Source organism: Cebus imitator, unplaced genomic scaffold (genome assembly GCF_001604975.1).
Source record: "Cebus imitator isolate Cc_AM_T3 unplaced genomic scaffold, Cebus_imitator-1.0 Scaffold76, whole genome shotgun sequence".
Lineage (NCBI taxonomy): Eukaryota > Metazoa > Chordata > Mammalia > Primates > Cebidae > Cebus > Cebus imitator.
In genome coordinates, this window is record NW_016107391.1 from 4,361,529 (window position 1) to 4,383,132 (window position 21,604).

Below are 21,604 nucleotides of genomic sequence, written 5' to 3' on the forward strand. Positions count from 1 at the left end.
AGGTTGGTTTTCCTAGGGTGCTCTGATGAAATAGTTTTGGCACTTAACTTCTACTTATAGCCTTCCTTACTGTTACCTCTGCAGAGAAGCAGAAACCTTCAGATTCGCTCTCCACAGATAAATGGGGCCATTTCACCTTCCCTGGTGCCTCACAGGTAAGTTTGAAAAGAGCAGAAGATACGTAGTTGAAGAGAACCTGGGGACTCTGTTAAATGATAAATGTGGATTTAGAAAATTGCCCACCTTAGCTGTAAACTGTATTTGCTGGGCAAGTTGAAGAATTAAACTGTCATCTTTTATCCTGTAGAGCTGAGATTTCTCTGCAGTCAGAGCTGCCATTTGGACCTTTCTTTTCACATTTTGTTGAGTTATTCACTCCCCGGCTCAGCTTTTTCGATTTGAAATATTCAGATCTACCTTTTTTCATGGGATGGCTCTCTTGTTTTCTCCCCAGCATTTTCTCATGCCACTGAACTGCATCATATGTTAATAAGCTTTTTACTGTGCTAAATTGCTTTGTTTCTGTAGCTGATTTGAAGGCAAAAAGGCCCTAGAGTGTGAAGGAAAAAAAAAAAAAAAAAGAAACATTCTAAAGTAATTAGAATGATTATAGCTGCTGAAAACATTGCTTTCCTAAAACTGCAATATTTTCTCAGGAGATTTTTTTTCCCTTTCATGAAGCACTAGGATTAGTGTTTGCAAAGCAAATGGTGGCTGGTAGTTTTTCATTATAGAGCTGAATGAGAGTCATACATTGGAAATTTTAAAATGTGTTATCATGACTATTTGGTTTCCGTTATGTCCTTTGCCTTCACGACCATCTGAGCCTGAGGCTTAGGAGGCACTTCTGATGGGTTTGAAACTCTTGGTTAAAAACCAATATTATGAAAATTTGTGAAAATCTATTCATTAAAAATGGTGAGTTGTAGACATCTCTTTGATGAGAAAAACCAAAACAGTAAATGTGGCAACTATGAATTGATATTTACAAATAGACCATTTCCTCCAGTGAAATATTAGTCTTTGTACAATAGAATAAATAGCACTTTTTCCCACCAGGGAAAAGCTGAATTTAATTTTTAAGATGATTGGGAGTTATTAAAACGGGAGAGGATTTTAAGATGGTGAGTTGATATGTTTTAGGCTCCTCTCTCGTGCAGATCAGGTAGCAAGTGATGGAGCATTGCTATGAGTATCCAAAGCCTTGCAAAATGGGTTGCCATCATTTTCTTGTAATGGATAGACAAAGTCCAGGCACTGTTTTGGCAGCTGTATAGCTTTGGGAAACTGGTAAGGGGAGAGAACTGGAGGCTAAGGAAGAAGTGGGAAAGGAGATTGGTCATTCCATGTTTTAAATCCTTTCTCTGTTGTCTCCATCAAACATCTGACCAAAACGGCAGGCAGCACTATCGGTATTGCTACTGAAATATACTGATACCTTACAATGAAGTTTTCAAAAAAAATACATTTTCCTAAGTAACTTTAACATAAAATTTTATTTGGGATATACATCTTCTAAAATACATTGCATACTTTGCTAGCATTTTAAAATAAAATATAGTAAACATAATTTAACCTCTTTCTGATGACTCTGGATAAATTTTATAAATATCCTATAATTCTGTATTCATCATTAATGTTTGCAGTATTATTTCTTTAATGCAGAGACCAAATGCTACAAAACAAACTTTTGTGGTAATATTGGAGAATTTTTAGGTCTTATTTCTGGCTTCTAGCTTTTGTTGCCCAATGATGGTCACTTGGCTATTCTTAAAAATTTTAGGATAGATAAGTAGATAATCAAGAGTATAAAGTAACATGTAAGGAACAGTCAATATAATCTGTAGGATGGCCCCTTTCATGGAATGAAGTGCATACGTTTTGTGATATTTATTTTGGCTTTTTAGAAGCTCGTGCCTTTTGGACTCACTGTTGGAAGTCAGACATTCAGATAAGTGGGGCATTATGGCCTGTGTTTTGGCTAAAGGAGGTGATATCTGCAGCTGGAATAAACAATCAGAAAACTCATAAACTATGATTTCCTTCACAGTTCATTGTAAGATAATATATGAGCTCAAAACTGTTTTCCTCTATTATAGCTGTCAGTAAAGGAAATTTTCCATTCAGGCTATAACCTCTCAATAAAATACAAGGCACACAAATTCAGAAAAAAAATTTTTGTTTACTCATAGATGCTGATGACTTCAGTGAAGATAGAATTGTTGCATAATATCCACAAATAATTGATAATAAAAGTATAAGCAATATGTATTTGTTACTTATATTTTTATATTTTATTTTAAATAGTCTTCAGTAACATGCTTTGGGGCCAAGCCATGGGGATTTTTTTTTTTCGTGTCCTTCACATCCATCTCCACTTCTTCTGAGTGCAGCTTCCCGATCTTGTTTGAAATATTATCCTTTCTTAATTGATAATGGGTGGAATGGACGAAATAAATTTCTTTTTCATATTAAATATTTTTACCCAGACATCTGATTCATTGTCACTCTATTACTATAGAACAATTTTCTTTGCTTCTAATTCTCACAATAGAAAATATGGCTACTATAAGCTTCCAAGTTTATGTATTACTTGTCCAGCCATCCAGAAAGACTGAATCAATTCTTGATTCCAATTCCAAATTTGCAAAAACATGTATGTCTGCCTCTGGACCAATCAAATGCTTTGTAAATAGGGCTCATGCTGCACAGATATGTTGATCCCACTCAAATCATTTAAGAGTATGTGTGTGTTGTGGGTAGAAAGGGTGGTCTTTAAAAAAAAAAAAGTAGTTCCCCCAAAATTGGTATCTACCACTTCCTTTTTTGCCTAATAGGGCCTAATGTTAACATCTATTTTTAAAAGGCATCAAGATTGTCTTTAAAAAGTTTCACATGCCATCTACTCTTCATTAAAAATATTCATGGTAGAGAGTCAGGCTGAGCTCTCTAGTTATCACTGTTTGGGATTTAAAATATTGTTCTTATGTTTTTCATGTAAGCTTGTTGCCACTCAGAGATAGTATCTCCAGAAATGTGCAAAGACAGGATATGATAAAACAGATACGTCTACTAGATTGGCAGGAAAACTCAGTTAAGGGCAAGGCAAATAATCTTTAATCTCTTCTTTTCTACAGAGCTCAATAAGTATTGACTTTCCCTCTCAGTTGACTGGGAAGGGCCCTCTGTGGTGAACTGAGTGTGTATCTAGGGTGTGCACCTCATGCCTTCTGAATGGCAGCTCCATCACTACAGCATCTCAGCTGCACAGTAACCAATTCCAGGGAACCCCACATACTTTCATAAAGTTCATAGCAAAGGAGCTTCTTGAGATTGCTAGGCATTGTCAAAATACTGGTGATTGATCATTTAAGACCTGCATATATCTTAGGTAGTTACTTACCACTTTGTGGGTAGTGCTATGGCTAGTACTGTGGTGCTGTGGTCACATTTGTTCTCTCTTTCTCTCGTTTGTACAGTTCCTACTTTAGACTCTGTATGTGCTCATGACTGTGCAGTCCATTGTAAATACTCAATACATATTTACTAAATGAACAAATATGTGTGTCTGCAATGACAGGGGACATATTTTCATCTTTTTATATTTTCTGAATTTTTAGCTTAATGCACTGCTTGTAAGAGATGCTCAGTTAATACATGTAAATGAAGAAAAAAAGGAATGAAACTTGACACATTCCAAAGTGCTTTGAAGCTTTATTTGGTAAAAACAATAATAACAACAACAAAACCAAACCAAACAAAAAGAAAAACCCAGCCATTTCTCGAAGACTCAACTAATTATAACAATTCAGGTTACATCAGTTTGAATGAATTAATGCTTTAAAAGGATATTATTGATTATTGTTGTTGCAAAAGACAGTTCCAGGCTCGTGCAACTAAAATAGCTTACCTCTGTGAAGCCCTTTTCACCAACTGCAAAGCGTTTTTGTTTTTTTTTTTGGAGACAGGATCTCCCTCTGTTGGGGTACAGTGCAGTGGCAGGATCATGGCTCACTGCAGCCTCAGTCTCCCAGGCTCAAGAGATCCTCCCACCTCAGCTTCCCAACTAGCTGGGACTATAGGCATGTGCCACCACACCAGGCTAATTTGTTTTTTATTTTTTTGGAGAAACAGGGTCTCTCTTTGTTGCCCAGGCTGCTCTTGAACTCCTTGGCTCAAGTGATTCTCTACCTCAAACTCCCAAAGTGTTGGGATTACAGGCGTGAACCACCGTGCCCAATCCAAAGCACTTTCATGTATAGTGTCCTTATCATTTTCTCACAACTTCAGATGGTAGTTTTTTGTTATCTCCATTTTACAGATGAAGAAGCTATTTTATTGAGAAAAATATAATTCATTCAAGGTCACGTATTTTAATAGTGAAGTCAAAGTTCAAGCTCTGGTTTTCTGAACCTAAGCCTGAGCTCCTTCCTCCACACTAGAACTAATATTCCAAGGTAATAATTTTCCATTGTAAGGAATAATGATGCTTCTTAACTTATGTAAAGCATAAAGAAAGAATCAGGCACTCTTTTGCTTTCTTGAAAAAGAAATCAGTCTCTAAGTGTTGGAGTCATGCGTAAGCCCCAGGCTAGGCATGGAGGTCTCTAGTGAGACCCAGAGGGATTAAAGAACTCATGAGTGTGAGAATTTCTGTCACTTACAAGAATTACTTTGTAGGTGTAGCTTTCAAAATGGATTTCTTTGCCACTTGGAAAATGACCCAGCAGGAGCTTTGCTGCCAGGTGGACACAGCTCTACCGTCCAGGCTGTAAGGGGTAGGTACTTTAGCAACAAGGCTGTAATTAGGGAGTTTCTTAGAGCCCCTTCCCCCTTTTTAACTAATCACAAGGTCTAGTGTCAGAGCCGTTTAGTAATTTGCCTAAGTACACAACTCTAGTAAGAAGTAGAGCTAGCATTTCTATTGGTTTCATTAATTTTCTCACTTTTTAAGGGCCAGCTATTATATGGAACTAATTACTTATTATTAATTAGAAAAAATAAACCAGATTTCAATTTTAAAGCAAGTTTTTAAATAAATGAACTTTATATTGCCCTTCTTTTATTACCAATCTTTACATTTTCCTGTATTAATTCACTCTGAATGAATCTTGGATTCACTGGATGTAACGCTGTAAGTCTTGGTCTTGGATGTAACACTGTTCATGAACTGTTTATCTTTAATTTAAGCTTATTTGAGAGTTGGATACCATGGAATATCTATCAATCAATACAGAAGCAAAGCTACTTTTAACCCTAGGAATGTGATTTATGCAGGTTTGGCTGCCTATGAAAACCATAGGAAGGTCTCAGTTCACATTTTCAGCCTTTATGATTTGGGGTAGAAAGAAGCTGTTTTTAGGCAATATGATTAAGCCTGTTACTCTTTGTCTCAGCCATGCTGACAGGTAGCAACATGGAGAGAAATATATATTCTATATCCATTCAACAAATGATTATCAAACACCTACAATATTGAGACACACTACTCGAGAAACAGAGGATACATCAGTGAACAAAACAAAGACTTTGTTCTCATGAAACTCATTCTGATAGGTAAAACAGTTCAAATATATGTACACATACGTGTCTTGCTATGTGTGTGTATATGCATATGTGAGAGGTAGTAAATGCCATAGATAAAAATAAAAGAAAGTAAGAGTGATGAGGAAGAATGTATTATGTGGGTGTTTTATAAAGGATGGTCATAGAGGACCTCTTTGAGAGCCACAGGAATTTGGCTTCTGAGGGTAGCATCCTTCCCTCCTTCCCATCAGACCAGCTCCCTGTATGGTTGCCTACTGCAGCAGATGAAGTGGGTTCCAAGGTAGATGAAGGTCTCTGCTATGTGAGCAAGTCATTAGAAATTGTTTCTGAAGGTAGAAATAATCATGTAAGGCAGAGGTCCCCAACTCCCAGGCCATGGACCAGTAGCAATTTGTACCCTATTAAGAAGTGGGCCACACAGCAGGAGGTGAGTAGCAGATGAGCAAGTGAAGCTTCATCTGTATTTACAGCTGCTCCCCATCAATTGCATCCCTGCCTGAGCCCACCTCCTGTCAGATCAGTAGCAACATTAGGTTCTCATGGAAGCTGTAACCCTGTTGTGAACTGAACATGTGAGGGATATCGGTTGCATGCTCCTTATGTGAATTTAACACCTGATGATCTGCCACTGTCTCCTATCAACCTCAGATGGGACTGTCTAGTTGCAGAAAAGCAAGTTCAGGGCTCCCACTGATTCTACATTGTGGTGAGTTGTATAATTATTTCATTACATAGTACAATGTAATAATAATAGAAATAAAGTGTACAACAAATGTAAAGCATTTGAATCATCCTGAAATCATACCCACCTGGCCCGATCTGTAGAAAAATTGTCTTCCACGAAACCAGTCTCTTGTGCCAAAACAGTTGGGGGACTGCTGATGTAAGCAACGGCAAGAAAAATCATAAGAAGTGTGGATACAATGTGATGCACAGGCATGCTGATAAACATTCTCCTCGATGTGTCAAGCTGCCTCTTCTGTTAGTCATAAATGTTTTAGGTTCAGAACTGATTTGGCCCTTTGCCTGTTTGGGAAAAAGTTAGTTTCTCTTTCTTCTGAAGGTCTTGGTTATCAATGGGAGCAATGACCTAATTAAAATTGGATTCCAGCATGTAGACTCTCTCTGAATGTTCACTATCTCTATGGCAGCTCTTGAGGATATTCATTACTCAATCTCATATTTCAAAAACTTCTTTTATCAAGACTAATGAGTCTTTATCATTCATCTCCGAAGCGAGTGGCTACACACATTTAATATTTTATGCAGCTCTTTTATGTGGATGTGCACAGAATTAGAGCCAATATAACCACTTAGTACCCTTTTCTGTATGTGAGAATTTATCATGGCTATCTGCCCAGCCGGGTGGATTTCCTTGTTTCAAGTTCACTTCTACCTAACATTGATTTAAAATCTTTTTTGAAAACAAGGAGGTGTGTGCACAGGGGGCATCTTGTGGCAGGAGCTGGAAATAGTGATGTGTTTGAAGGAAACAGGGGAAGGTTGGAATTGGATCTCAGAACAGGGGGAAAGATGATAGTCTAGCTCTAACAACTGTTGGAAGGGTGTGGGATTGGGGAGCTGGGGTCGGACTCTTTTGACAGTTGCTGAAATTCAGTCATTAAAGTGAGCTGTTCAGGAGAAGAACACAAATGGTCTATGAGAAGTGTTTTTTTTTAATTTTTAATTTTTTGTTATACTTTAAGCTCTGGGATACATGTGCAGAACATGCAGGTTTGTTACATATAGGTATGCATGTGCCATGGTGGTTTGCTGCACCCGTCAACCCATCATCTACATTAGGTATTTGTCCTAATGCTATCCTTCCTCTTCCCCCCACCACCTGACAAGCCCCATTGTGTGATGTTCCCTTCCCTGTGCCCATGTGTTCTCATTGTTCAACTCCTACTCATGAGTGAGAACATGGGATGTTTGGTTTTCTGTTCCTGCATTAGTTAGCTGAGAATGATGGTTTCCAGCTTCATCCATGTCCCTGCAAAGGACTTGAACTCATTTTTTTTTATGGCTGCTGAGAAGTGGTTTTTTCAAAGCAAGACTGAGTTGATTAGTCACATCACATTAGAGCACGGTTGTGATACTTGCCTTCTGTGTTCTTCTTTTGTGTTTCTTCCTTTTGTTCCAAGGTGGCTGGTGGCTTTATGAGTACCTACAGCCCCCCATCCCCCGCCAATTGCTGTTCATTTTTTCCCCCTCCATCCTTTCCCATGGGATTCCACTCAGACCTACCTTGTACCTCCACTATAGTAGAATGCTTCCTGACTCATTTCCCAGCTAACTTGGCATATTGCATCATGCACAGTGTTCCACATACAGTAGATGCTCAAAATATATTTCTTGAATAAATGTGTTCATAGCTTAATATGTAACTCCTACCAAGCACCACAGGTATTGCAAAGAGGCTTCTTAGAAATGTTCCTTGGCATGAAATAATGGTGGAGATTTCAAGGTCCTTAGAGATACGGGGAAGCAATATGTTTATAAAGCTGAAGCTTGATGAAGTTCTTCTTTTGACCGATCAATTCCTTTGGGCAGAGATTCTGAAATGAATAGTGAGACTGAAGGTCATCCTCTGCATATCTATTCAGAATCTGGCCCAGGTGTTGTATTAAATAATTTTCCTTTCATTAACACTGTCCCCACATGAATACTTTCAGGGCTGACCTTCTTGAATCAAGAGACAGGATGGCTTGTGGAATGAGAAACAGATGTACAGTCAGGAGCCTCTAATTCACCTTCCATCTTTGCCCCTTACCAGCAGTACAATATTGGGCGAGTCTCTTCACTTCTCTTGGTTCCATTTTCTCATTATAAAATGGTAACTCTATACTCTGACTTACCTACAGTGAATATGAAGGACCATTTGCCATACTGCGTGAGGGTATTCTTTATAAACTATGAAGTGTAAACAAAGGCATAAGGCTGTGTTGAATGCTAACATTGGGATTTTCTGTTTAAATAGCATATCAGTCACTTTCTGCTATACAAATGTTAATGATCTGATGATCTTTCTCTGACATTAATAGTAGAATTGTGTTGAATTTGCTGTTGAGTGCCTACCCAATGACAAGTTGTTTGCTAAGTGCTACGTATAAATGTGTAGATGGTGCGGAAAAAAACCATTATTTCTTCCCTTGGTGAATTTACAGAGGGAGAAAGGTATTAGATAAGCACATCAATGACTACGTAATTATAAATGTATAATTAAATGTACATTTTAATAGTTGCTGCGAAGGAAACAAAAGGTGTGGGAGAGAGATACAGAGTCAGTGAAAACAGAATGTTGAGAAATGAGCAGTGGTAAGCCGGCAAGCCAGGTCAAGAATCAGGGAGCAATGCAGGGGGAACAGCCCAGGGAACAAGCTTCATGAATTCAGGAAACATAAAGGGGGTCAAATGTGGCTATGAGTGAGGTGAGAAGAGCAAGTGCTTTGAGTGGCTCAAACAGCAGGTAGAAGGATCTGAGGGCACCGTGGTAGGCAGCGGTTACATCGTATGAAGCCTTGTGAGACTCATTTAAGATGCTCAATCTGATTATAAGCTAAATGCCAAGCCACTGAAGTATATGGAAGCCTGAGACCACTATGACCACTAGATTTATGTTAAAAAGGACAAAACCTTCTGCTCTCTGGATGCTGTGTGACCAGATGAGAGGTGGACCTATGTGGAAACAGACAGACCAGCTAAGAGGTGATTGCGGTCATCCAGGCAAGGAATGTGGATGACTGTGGTTGGCCTTGTTACTGTTTACCACATATCTCTAGCTCTCCTTTTTCCAGGGGTGCTGTAGGATTTCATTCTTCAGCTCCTTTTAAGGGTAGGCATGAACCTTTCAAAACTGACTTTGGTCAATGAAACTGAGAGAAATAACTTGTATTACTTCTGGACAGAACATTTAAGAACAAATGAGTAATCTGCTGTGTTCCCTAGCTTCTCTCTTGCTGTGCATGGAAACATGTGCATGTGAAGCCTCCATCCACGCCAGCCCGAGTGACTATTTGAACAGTGCCTCTGCTGGCCAGAATTGAATATGGCATAAGAAGGGAGCACACCTTTGTTGTTTGCAGACCACTGAAATTTTGGGGTTGTTACTGCAGAGCGTAAATTATCTTAATTGATACTGTGCTCATATATAGTCATCAGAACTTATTTAAAAAATAAGCTCTCCATTCTTAGAAATATGCGGATACTATAACAATACTATGATGCATGATACTATAATTTTTAACCATCTTTGGCCCCTTTTATAGCACTTAGAATTTCTGAATTCTGTTGGTAGAATTATAGCTTGTCATTGTTGCCCCTGCATCTTGATTCAGAGCAGTAATCTTGTGATATTAGTTAGTGAAAGATATCAATATCCTGGTCTTTCTAGAAAGAATTTTTGGGAACTTTAGTGATTGTTTTAGTGACCTTCTTTACTCATTATTACTTATATGTCATTCAATGGAGAGAGAGAGTTAAAAAGTGAAACATATGAGAAGTTTGAAAGGTTTTAGTTTCTAACTTGCTTTTTAAACTGGTGGTAAATCAGTATGTTTCTCTATTGGCATTTTATTATGACTCTGGTCAGGTGCCTTTCTATCCCTATGTCATTCCTACTCAACCTGGGCAACAAGTATAATTTGGTGTGCTCAAATATCTGTTCTTAGTTTTACATACTACTACAGTATATACATGGGGGTGTGTGTATGTGTGCACATGTGTATGTACACACACATACATGTACTTAAGAAAGCCAAGTTGGCTCTTCTCTGTCACCTGCATGCCCATTTCTTACTCACTTATCCATGCTATAGGAGAGAGTAGGCTGTGTATTTAAAGCATTGGCCTATTCCCTGTCAATCTGCATTCTGGAGTTTCAGCGACTTGTAGGTTGCAGGAAGAATGGGAAGAGTTAATTGTCAGTTTTATTTTGTTGGGAGAGGCAGCTTTCATTTCACATTGATTTTCTGCATTCTCTGTGCCAATTTGTGACAGCTTGTTTTGCAGATCCACATTTGTTTAAAGCTCCTAACAGACTGAATTTTATTATTTTTTCTTCATGCTTTAAAAAAAAAAAAAAAAAAAAAACCTTAGGAGAACATAGCTTTGCACCTGGTTGGGAGCCCAGATAAGCGTCTCTCACTGGAGACGGTGATTGGCAGCTCCCCCTGTCGTGCAGACATGAAACAAGGAAAGCTAATTTTCCCATTGACTTTCTAGTTTCTATTACTATCTGTCATTTCACATTGGTACTCATTACAGCCATCTTCTTGCCAGATGGAAATCTGCCTACTCACTGGGCGTCTATTTTCTGCCACTCATGGATCATGACAATGTCAGACAATATGTCAGTAAACTATTTTCAATATCCTTTTCTTGCATTGGATAGTTTGGTGACATTATGTGAAATGCCTGATATTGACAGAAAAGTACCTTCATGTCATATATTAGCAAAGTAAAGAAAAGGCCAGTAAGTCCATGTTTCTTGAGAAAAGTTGCCTATGATATAAGAAGAGATACATGGTATCGGCAACACAAATGAATCATTGTATTGCCACAGTTGTTCTATGAAAACTGAATTGGACGTGACTAATAACCCATACGAACAATGCAAATTAAAGTATTGATATATGCCTAAGTAATATGGTTTGGCTATGTCCTCACCCAAATCTGATCTTGAATTGTAATCCCCATAATCCCCGCATGTCGAGGGAAGGACCCAGTGGGATGTGAATGGATCATGGGGATGTGTTCCCCTATGCTGTTATTGTGATAGCGAGTGAGTTCTCATGAGATCCGATGGTTCTGTGAGCATCTGGCATTTTGCCTGCTTGCTCTTCTCTCTTATGCTGCCATGTGAAGAAGGTCCTTGCTTTCCCTTCACCTTCTGCTATGATTATAAGTTTCCTGAAGCAGAACTGTGAATCAATTAAGCCTCCTTTTTAAAATATATAAATTACCCAGTCTTTGGCCATTCTTTATATCAGTGTATCAATGAACTAGTACACCAGCTAACACTAGAAGGTCCTATTTTTGAAGAAATGACAAGTCATAGCCAGAAACTAGTCTTGCTTAACCCAATGGTTCTCAAAGCCTGGTCCTGGATCAGAGGCATCAGTATCACCTTGGATCCTGTTAGAAATGCAAATTGTTAGGTCCACCCCAGCCTAACTGAATGAGGAGCTCTGGGAGTGGAGCCCAGCAATTTACATTATTTTAGAAGCATTCCAGGCGATTCTGATGCTTGCTAGAGTTTGAGACCCACTTAAGGACTAAAGTAGAAATTGGAGAACTGGTGAAATCATGGCATATTTTTTACTTGGGTTAATAACACAAATAGTTATTTCAGTTATCGATTTCTTTTTTCACAGACAAGCATAGGGAGGCGATGTGTCTGCATCTGATATACTAAACTAAACAACTTATGTAATACAATCAAATGCATGTTTATTTTTGTTTTTCAAGCTTCTTATAAAATGTATCCACTGAAAAGAGGTCTTGCCTGCCTTTCATGGAGAACTCCTGGGGGCCTTCTCTGAGCATTCTGCTGCAATAAAGTTCTTATGGACACATTAAAGGCAAATAGGTCTCAGCACAGTTGTTTGGTCTTCTCTCTAGTTGCAGCTGGGCCAACTGCCTGCAGGAACCTGTAGTAGTCTTCTCTATTCTTCTTTACGCACAGCCTACCTATTGAGCACTAGCATTTCCTGCTTACAGCCGTATATTTCAGCAATTCTCTCTTTACAAAGAGTTCTATTGTCCTCCTAGGTAGTCCTTTTGGGCAGAATTCAAGCAGTTCCAGGCAGGCTGTCTCTTCCCACCATGGTCCTAATCTGGACCATGGGAAGCCCTCAAGCATCTTTGCCTAACAGCTGTGGTCCAGTAAACTGATAGCAATGCAGCAACCACTCTGCTCTGCTGCACAGGATGTCTGTCAGCCTCTACATCAGGTGTTGGCAAGCTCTGCCCCATGGGCCAACTCTGGCCTGCTTTCTGCTTTTTTTAAGTAAAGCTTCATTGGAACACAGTCATATCCATTAGTTTATGTATAGTCTGTGGTTACTTTTGCACTACAATGTGCAAGAGCATATATGAATTGCAAAACCTAAAATATCTATTATATGTCTCTTTGCACAAAAAAGTGCCAACCCTGCTCTAGATTTTGGGGATGGGTGGGGGATAACGGGGAGGGAGAAGATGGGAAATCAGAACCATTTTCTCCCACTTTGCCTGTCAAATCCCAACTGCAGAGATTTATTAGGCTTTCTAGGTGGTCTCCTTGAAGAGCACTTCTGTCCCTCCCTTACATTTAAGGAGAAGACATGGTCAAATGGCAGCAGCTCTATCCAGAAAATTTCTGTACAAATTCTTTCATTACTTTCCAGCCCTTTTCATCTTTATCCTCTTGATGTAAGTGCGGTGTCCATGTCCAAGAGTCATAGCTGACCTTGGCCATTTTGAAAACACAAAATTTTGTTCCGTTAACCTCATTTTGCCGTAGGTCAAAACTCAGGATTTACATTCAAGGACATTTGTGTTTATATAGTTCAATAAAACTCCGAACATATTCCTGGCCCTTGATTTGGGGGAGATGTGGGAAAACTACTGGTGGACTAAATTAAAATGTAGCTGATATTTTTTCTGCTTAGATGATAATTGTGGGTTAGAGGCTCCATTTAAAGAGATAAGAACAGAAGCTTTCTAAGATTTAGAGGTGACACACTCACAAAATACATTTTAGTCACCTCTCAAGTCCACATCAGGCCTCTGATCAAACCTAAAATGTCACATTGCAAATCAAAACACACAAGCATTGCTCTGCCTCCTTAAAATAGGCCCAAAATAGGTCTGGTGCTTATCAGCGCTCTGATGTATCAGAGAACAATCAGCCTGCTTTTCAGTCCCTGAGATGTAAACTGACTTGTGGCATCTTCCAGTCAAGTTCCTTGTTGTTTATTTATGTATTGCTTTAACATCGCTGAATTCACTTTAAGGAAGCAATTGTCTTGTATTATCTTGGAAATGTTGGCTAATGGTCCATGAAAATAATTTGTCTTCAATGCTAGAGAGGAGAACATGTCTCAGAATCCCCTTGAGATAATCCAAAAAATAAAATAAAATGACTGTTGGCTAGAAATGTCACGTGAAGGCTTCAATCCCTGCCCTTGCTCCAGTAACTGTTTGCGTCACCATTGTAGGTAAGCTGGTTTGATGAACAAGTAGTCAAAATAGCTGGACCATGAGAGCATGGATTTGATTATTTTGTGTTTAATACCCCAATGCAATGGACTTTGTGGTGTAGTTACTGCCTTGCCAGAAGTGGAAATCCCATAGCAAAACCTATTAATGATACCTTGCTTAGCTTTTGGTTTTCTAGTAGTGACTAGGTACCTTTCTAATTTATAGTTTTTTAAAATATTCAGTAACATGTTCACTGCTATTTTTAATATTTACCATTGAAATGGTGGTAACTTATCATGTAGTAAAGAGAAGAGCTCCTTGCATCTGTTATTATTATATATGCATACTAGCATTTTTATTAAATTCTAGTTTTCCTCAATCTTATTATGTTTATGTCCAGTATGATTTATTTTAAGCCAACATGATTATAAGCTTATGCTAATTTACATAGAGTACAAGGCAGATTGTTAAGAGAAAGTGAGAATTTTCTTTACTTCATTGCTAATTCCCCATTAAGTCCCTCCAGCATGAGCTCTAGAAATATGAGTTATCTTATATCCTCAAGTTGTTTTCAAAATTTATTCACAAATTTTAAAGCTTGGCTACATGTGGAAATGCTTCCTTCTATAAAAAAAGTTAGAATAGTTATACAAATAACCTAATATAAATACCTTTGACTATATTACACACACACACACACACACACACACACACACACACACACACACTTATATAAATTCATCCCAAAGGAAGACTGTGGTACAGATTTTCCTGTTTTCATTATGTATTTATAATATTTTTTCTGAATATTTTTATTTCTTCAGGATTTAGAAAAGTTCTGCAGTATAAACCACGGTGCTTTTTGTTGTTATATTTTGGTATTTCCTTGCATTTACATCTTATATATCATGACTTTTAACATCTTTGCTGCAAGGGTAACTATGGGATTCTCAGTTGGTTCCTGTGAATTAAAATCTCCAAGGCAAATCTCTAAGTACCAGAGTGAAACAGCAGCACATTTGCTAATACCAAGGAGCAATACACTGATTTGTATTCTCTAGAAGCAAGTATTGACTGAACACCTACTATGTGTGAAGCATGACTCTTGGTTCTAGGGCGAATCTGAAGATGGAGCAAAACTGCAGTTGTGCACAGTGAACCTTAGGAACATACATGACACAGAGGTATTATCTTATCTAGGTTATCTGATATAAGATAAGTCACATAAAATTTTGTTTTGCTCTCAATTTATCTAGGTCATTGCCATCTCCTATATTCCCCGAGGATAAGCAGCCTACTATTAACTAGCATTTTTTTTTCTTCCAATATTTTTTGTGTGTAGAATCTAGGATTAGTGCAGAACCAGAACATTACTTGAAAAAAAATAGACAGTGATTAGGCTTCTTTCAGTTTTGTAATTTGTTTCTGCTTATTTCGAAATAGAATCAGTTCCCATTAGCAAAGTGGTTGTGTTTTCCTGTTTTCCGGCCGTCATATGAATTACAAGTACATTTTTGAATTGCAACCATTTGAATAGATAATGAAAATACACACTTTCCTCATTCTAAAAATCTGATTAAAATGTTAAAATATATTTCATTGATAGCTAGTCTAGTCCATTAAATACATTCACCGTAATATTCACTAGTGTGATTGATATATCAGATGAACAAACAATTTTATACATAAAAATAAGTTTCTCATGAACATAACAAATTATTATGATATTCTTACACTCATCTCATTTTCTCATCCCTTGCCCTTCTGGAACCAAAGCCATTCTGCCCTTTTGAATGTTTTTTGGAGCTTGACGTGAGCAAAGATCTAAGATTGCTTCTATCTCTGATAACAGAGAAGAGGAGTAAGGAATTTGCAGTGCTAGAACTTCTTTTTTTGAGAATGTACAAATTTGAATTTAAATCCTCAATTGTTTCAGAATTTCCTTTGAGTTATGCTTCCATTTTCCCATTTTGAAGGCTAAAGCCACAAAGAGGACATGACAGTGCTCTCAGTGTCTCTTTACTTTCAATGGTTTAACTTCCTAAATATACTGATTATTTTTGCATGATACAAATGAATCCTTGGTTTATAATAAGAGAAATTTTTTTCATCTCTGTTTCTAACAGAGGAAGGTAGTTTGGCTTTACCAGGATACAGTTCTTATGGGGATAGGTGCCTGCTGCACAGAGGAAGTACTTTGCAGGGAAGAAGGGAGAGCAATGAGGAGGCTACCCTAAGAAGTGGTCATATACACTTGACTCTTGACGCTCGTAGGCATGATATCTCTACCAGTTTGGAACAAGGGAGGGATCCAGAGTTTAAGAGGGAGGAAGGAGGTGGTTAACTACCTCTCTGGCAGCTAATCAGGCAGAGTTCCAAAGCACAGAACTTGTATCAGAATCTCTTGCCCAGAGCACAGCTGCAGGGACCCTCACACCAGATGAACCTTCATGCAACACATCAACATTCATTTAGTTTTGTTATCAATCATAGTGTTTCAGGGAAATAGGGGTGTGGAATATGACTAGCAGTAGATTAAACATGATATAGAACATTTCATGTGGAAGGAACCTTAGAAATTACTCCTTCAACACCATCTGTGTACCAGTCACTGTGTTACATGCTGAGAATATAGTGATGAACGAGGCATACAAGGTCCCTACCTACATGGATCTTACAGTCTGATAGGGGACAAACAATACATAAATAAATAGCAAGAAAATGTTAGATATTTATAAATGCAACTAAGCAAACAAAACGAGGACAGATGAACTCGGTGGCAAATTTAGATTTGGCATTCAGAAAAGACCTCTTTAAGGAGGCGATATTTGAACTGATACCTGGTGGGGAAGAAGTCAGTGATGTGAAAAGCCGAAGCAAGAGCGTTTCCAGGAAGAGGGAACAATAAGTGCAAAGGCCAGGAGCTATGCAAAAGCTTTACATTTTGGGGAACAGAGGAAAGGCCAGGACAATTGGCACAAAGTGAGTGAAGGGTGAGTAGCTGGCCAAAGTTTAGAAAGGTAGGCAGGGACATATCATGAGACCTTGAAGGCCAAGGTAAGAATCAAGTGTGAATCTCTTCCTATAAAGAAGATGAAGCTCAAAGAGGCAAACTGCCTTGAACACAGTGGTTAGTGCCAGCTCTGATTTCTGTGCTGACCTATATCTCACATTCACATTCCTGCCAAGGATGGCATATGTTGATTTTAATATCCTTATAAAGAATTACAGCACCAATCATATAAAATTTTTAACAGAGATATTGACAACGATGAATAACTATTGATAACTAAAAAAGTAATACCACTCCGAGGGGTACAGGAGATCCAGGAAAGGTGTATCATCTTCTTAATTCTAAGTAGTGTAGGAATGTATGTCATTGTATGTTAGACTAAAAGATGCAGAGCATAAATGCACACACATAAATGCACAAACCAATGTATATTTAAAAAGTCAAAGACATACCAATCATGCTTTTGATTTGTTTCCATGTACCTCTGAGTTAGCTGATGGCTCTTACGTATCTTGAGTCTACCAACAGCATTGAGAAGTGAGTGTAGGCAGGATTTCCTGGGCGTTTTGCAGAAGGATGGATGTTTGCAATATTAGCATTGCTTTGGGGCAACAAAAATGTGTCCAACTTGCCTTTACCATCTATCCATCTATTCATCCATTTATTCACTTGTGAATATTTATTTAGAAATAATTTATATGCAGAACATCTTGCTAAGCATTGTAAGTCTACAGGGCTTCATAAGGTAAAGTTACTGCTTCTGCTTCTCAGATTTTAAATCTGTATTTCATAGATACGGAAACAAGCTCAGTGAGATGAAGTGAATTACTCAAATTAACATAGCTCATATGTGATAGAAGAGGGATGTATGAATCTAGGCATGTTGGACAACTGTTCTCTTATCAAGTATTTGTGGCACAGTTACATCTAAGGGGCTGTGTTAAGCCTGACAGCAGAAGTGAGACAACAGGCAAGGTGCTATCATGAAGCTCATAGTCTATGCTGGACATCTTGCACTAGCACAGAAATACCCAAAGAAAGAGGGAAGAGAAACTGATTTTCTCATATTCTGTGTTTAGAAGAACAGGTCGACTTAGTGTACAAGCCAGAATCCCCTGGCATATGCAGTGCCCAAGGCTGTTATTCTTCTTCTGCCAACTGGATACTGGCACCATTAACTGTTCGTTGGCTTTAGAAGAGGCTTTTCTGGGCTAATTTATTAGCTCACAATAGCATCTGTGGCAGGAAGATGTTTTCTTGGCCTCTCCTTCCCCACCTCTCCTTAGGTGGCCAGGGAAACAACGACTGCTTCTTTTGTGTGAAGATGAATTGCAAGTGTGACACTTTTGCACACTTTGTAAGTCAGGCTTTCTATCCTGTGTCTAGTGAGGTCCTCTACCTCACTGCACATGGGTGGAAGAAGAGTATGGCTTGGTGATAAGGAAGAACATAACTCTTGGGCTTAGACTAAGTGGGTTCAGGTTCAGACTCCACTACTTACTAGCTACAAGTTAATGTTTCTCAACCTCAATTTTCTTCAGCCTTTTATTAGGAATAATAAGAGTACGTACTTCAAAAGGTTGTTTTGAGAGTGCATAAGATAGTCTCTCAAGAGGGTTTAGCTCAGTTGTGTATCCTACTTGCTACAGATTTCTGCCATGATTCTAGTGTTAAAATTCTACCAATCACCTATTTTTCCCTTTGTTAAAGGAACTATGTTCCCAAATATCAATGGAAAACAAAATATAAAATTCTGATTTTTAAAATTACCTGGTGTATTCATTTTCTACTGCTACCGTAGCAAATTGCCACAAATGCAGTGGCCTACAGTCCCCAAATTTATTCTGTTACAGTTCTGGAGGTCAGAAGTTCACAATGAATTTTAAGGGGTAAAATTAAAGTGTCAGTAGGGCTGATTCTTTCTGAAGATTCTAGGGAAGAATCTGTTCTTACCCGTTCCCACTTTTGGGTTGCTGGCATTTGTTGGTTTATGACTACGTCACTCTAATCTCTGCCTTTGTGGCCAAAGAGGCTTTTTCTGCCTGACTTCTAGTCCTCCTGCCTCCCTCCTGGGTTCTTATGATTACATCGGGCACACCTGGGTAATCCAGGGTTATCTCCTCATCTCCAGATCCTTAATTTAATCACATCTGGAAAGTCCCTTTTAGCCACATGTTGTTGATTACATTGTGTCTGCCAAAAGATATGCTGAAGTCCTAACCTCTGGTACCTATGAATGTGACCTTATTTGGAAATAGCATCTTTGCAGATATGATGAAGTTAAAATGAGATTATACTGAATGGGCCTAATCCAATGCATGGTGTTCTAATAACACAAGGGAAATTTGGACACAGGCACACAGAAGAATGCCATGTGAAGACACATAGATAGAAATGACACTTGGAGAGCAGCATGTGACAACAGAGAAAGAGATTTGAGTGATATGTCTACAAGCCAAGGAAAGCCAGGGATTGCCAGTCACCACCAGAAGCTATGAGAGGGGCATGGAAGATTCTCCCTCTGAGGCCCCCAAGAAGGAACACCCCTGGTGATGCATTGATGATTTCTGGCCTCTGGAATAAATTTCTATTGTCTTAAGCCACCAGTTTGTAAAATTTATCGTAGTAGCCCTTGGAAACTAATATAACATGTAAGGAAATATATTCACAAATTCAGAGGATTAGAACATGGACATCTTTGGGGAGCCACTAATCAGTCTACCTGCCACGTATACGCAGAGCTCTTTCTTACCCTCCCACACTTCCCCAATTCAGGGTTCTTTGGTAAGTAGTAACAAAGCATAAGCTATCATTCCAATCATTCTGGAAGTAAGAGTGAGGCTTTTGAAAACTCCACCCCTATTCTAGTTGGTAGAACAAATTTAGGGTCTACACTTACTCCACCTATTGAGGAGTAAGTAGTAGCCAGAAATAGTGTGAGTAGGAGAGAGCTAGGCCTGGGAAGCAAGCCATGGTCACCCCCCAGGCCCTTATTTCATCAGATATGCCTCTGGAAATGCAAAGAGTAGAACTCTATCTTTAACACACAGGACTCTCACACCCGACTTAAAAACATGGGCTTAGAATGTCTCAGGCTCTACTCAATCTATTTAATAACAGCACCTCTTTCTGGGAAAAGAGAGTAAGAGAATGGAAGAAAAGAGTTTACAAACTTTCTGTGTAGCAAGCCCCCTGCCTATTGGTAGAAGGGAAAATGACATGCTATTCTCTATGAAATGACTTGGAATCATGTTACAAGGAATAGTTTAATACCATCTCTTAATAGTATTAAACATTAATAAATATCAATTAATACTGATATTATTATCATTAACAGCTATATTCTGTTTTCCCTACATGCTGAATGCTTGACTAGCCTTCATATTCAATGACTATTTTCCCCCTATTAATTTGAGAAAAATGTATGTGACCTGGTTGGTAAGTATCCTGATGATGCAAAATATCCCTCAATCATAATTTGTGCATGATATCTCTTTTCCTATGTCACAGGGATACTAAAACTATGATACATCAGAGTTGGCATCTGTCAACATGCTTTGGAAAGTGAAAAGCAGGCATATGTAATTATAAAGGAAAATTGAACAGGCAAAATCAGTAGGCCTATTCAATTCTCCCACTGAGGTCCTTCTTTATTGAGAAGCCAGACGGATAATTTGGCCTCATGGCATATTGGGAGCATTCTATTATGGAACTGACCGTGGTAGAGAGGTGGCAGGTATGCCTGGTGGGGAAATTTACCTAGAAATAAAGGTTAAGGTGCCTTCCTGGTCCCTGGATTTCATCTACACAGGTGGACATGATTAATTCACTTCCAAACTCTTGCCCACTTTAGCAGATGCAGAGCTGGCAGGAATACAGCGTGCTATATGGGATGCCAGACTCTGGCTTCCACTCTGTGTCGAAAAGACTTAAGACAGGTCTTTCCCATGTCATAGAGTTCAGAAATGAATAGCAATACTAATATTTAGTTAATACTTATTGCGTGCATTAGGATAACAGGTACTCTCTTAAGCACTTTATACATTATTATTTTCCACATATGGATACTGAACTTAAGTATATTTGCCCAAGATTACAGCTACCAAAGCTGAGAATTTGAACCAGAACTTTCTCACTCCAAAGGCTAAGTAAATCATCTTATTATAATTACCTGTGCACATTAATAATCCATGTTGAATCAAACCCATTTTGTTTTGGTACTACCTCGGTAAATTCTAGTACGAAAATTATGGTAAAGTCAAGGGACTGTTTAAGCATGATTTTCTACAAACCATATTTTGCTGAAGATTGGAGTGAATTCAGGCCAATGTGAATGTTGTGAGCTTTAAAGACTTTCCTAGGACCCTGTGATGTTTGGCAAATTACTTTCCTGGATGCCTTGATCTCTGCTGTCACAGCGTGCATCTCATTCCTCTTGTTCTGTTTTCAGTAGAGATAGAGACCTGCCAGTAACTACTTCTGTAAAATAAATCTTCATTGTGCTTGATGACTCTTCTTTAGAACCCTGTCTTGGTTTTGTTTCTCTGTAACACATGAGAAGCCTCATCCTGCTAAGGTGAGGACTTAAGAGTCTCTGCTTTGCACAGCTCACCAGATAGCTCTGAACTTGTAGCTCCAGGGCCAAACATTCTAGCAAGCATCACAACTGCGGGAAGCTGCTTCTCTGATGATGCTGATTTGGTTGGGCTTTTGTTGGCAAACAGCTATGTTTGTCACAAAATTGATTGGAATGGCAGAAAGGATTAGTGGGACTCTGCATTAGAATGACCAGAAAGACCCAAGACAATAGGGCTCTCTGGTCAGACTGTGAGTCTTATCTCTCCCAAGTAGCTATTTAAA

At 38.6% G+C, this 21,604-nt stretch overlaps 1 protein-coding gene across 2 annotated transcripts in view; it reads left to right on the plus strand.

The window, feature by feature from the left end:
• The window catches only part of KCTD16 (potassium channel tetramerization domain containing 16), a 260,962-nt gene that overhangs the window by 168,596 nt on the left and 70,762 nt on the right, over positions 1-21,604 (plus strand). The gene's annotated exons all lie outside the window — the stretch shown is intronic.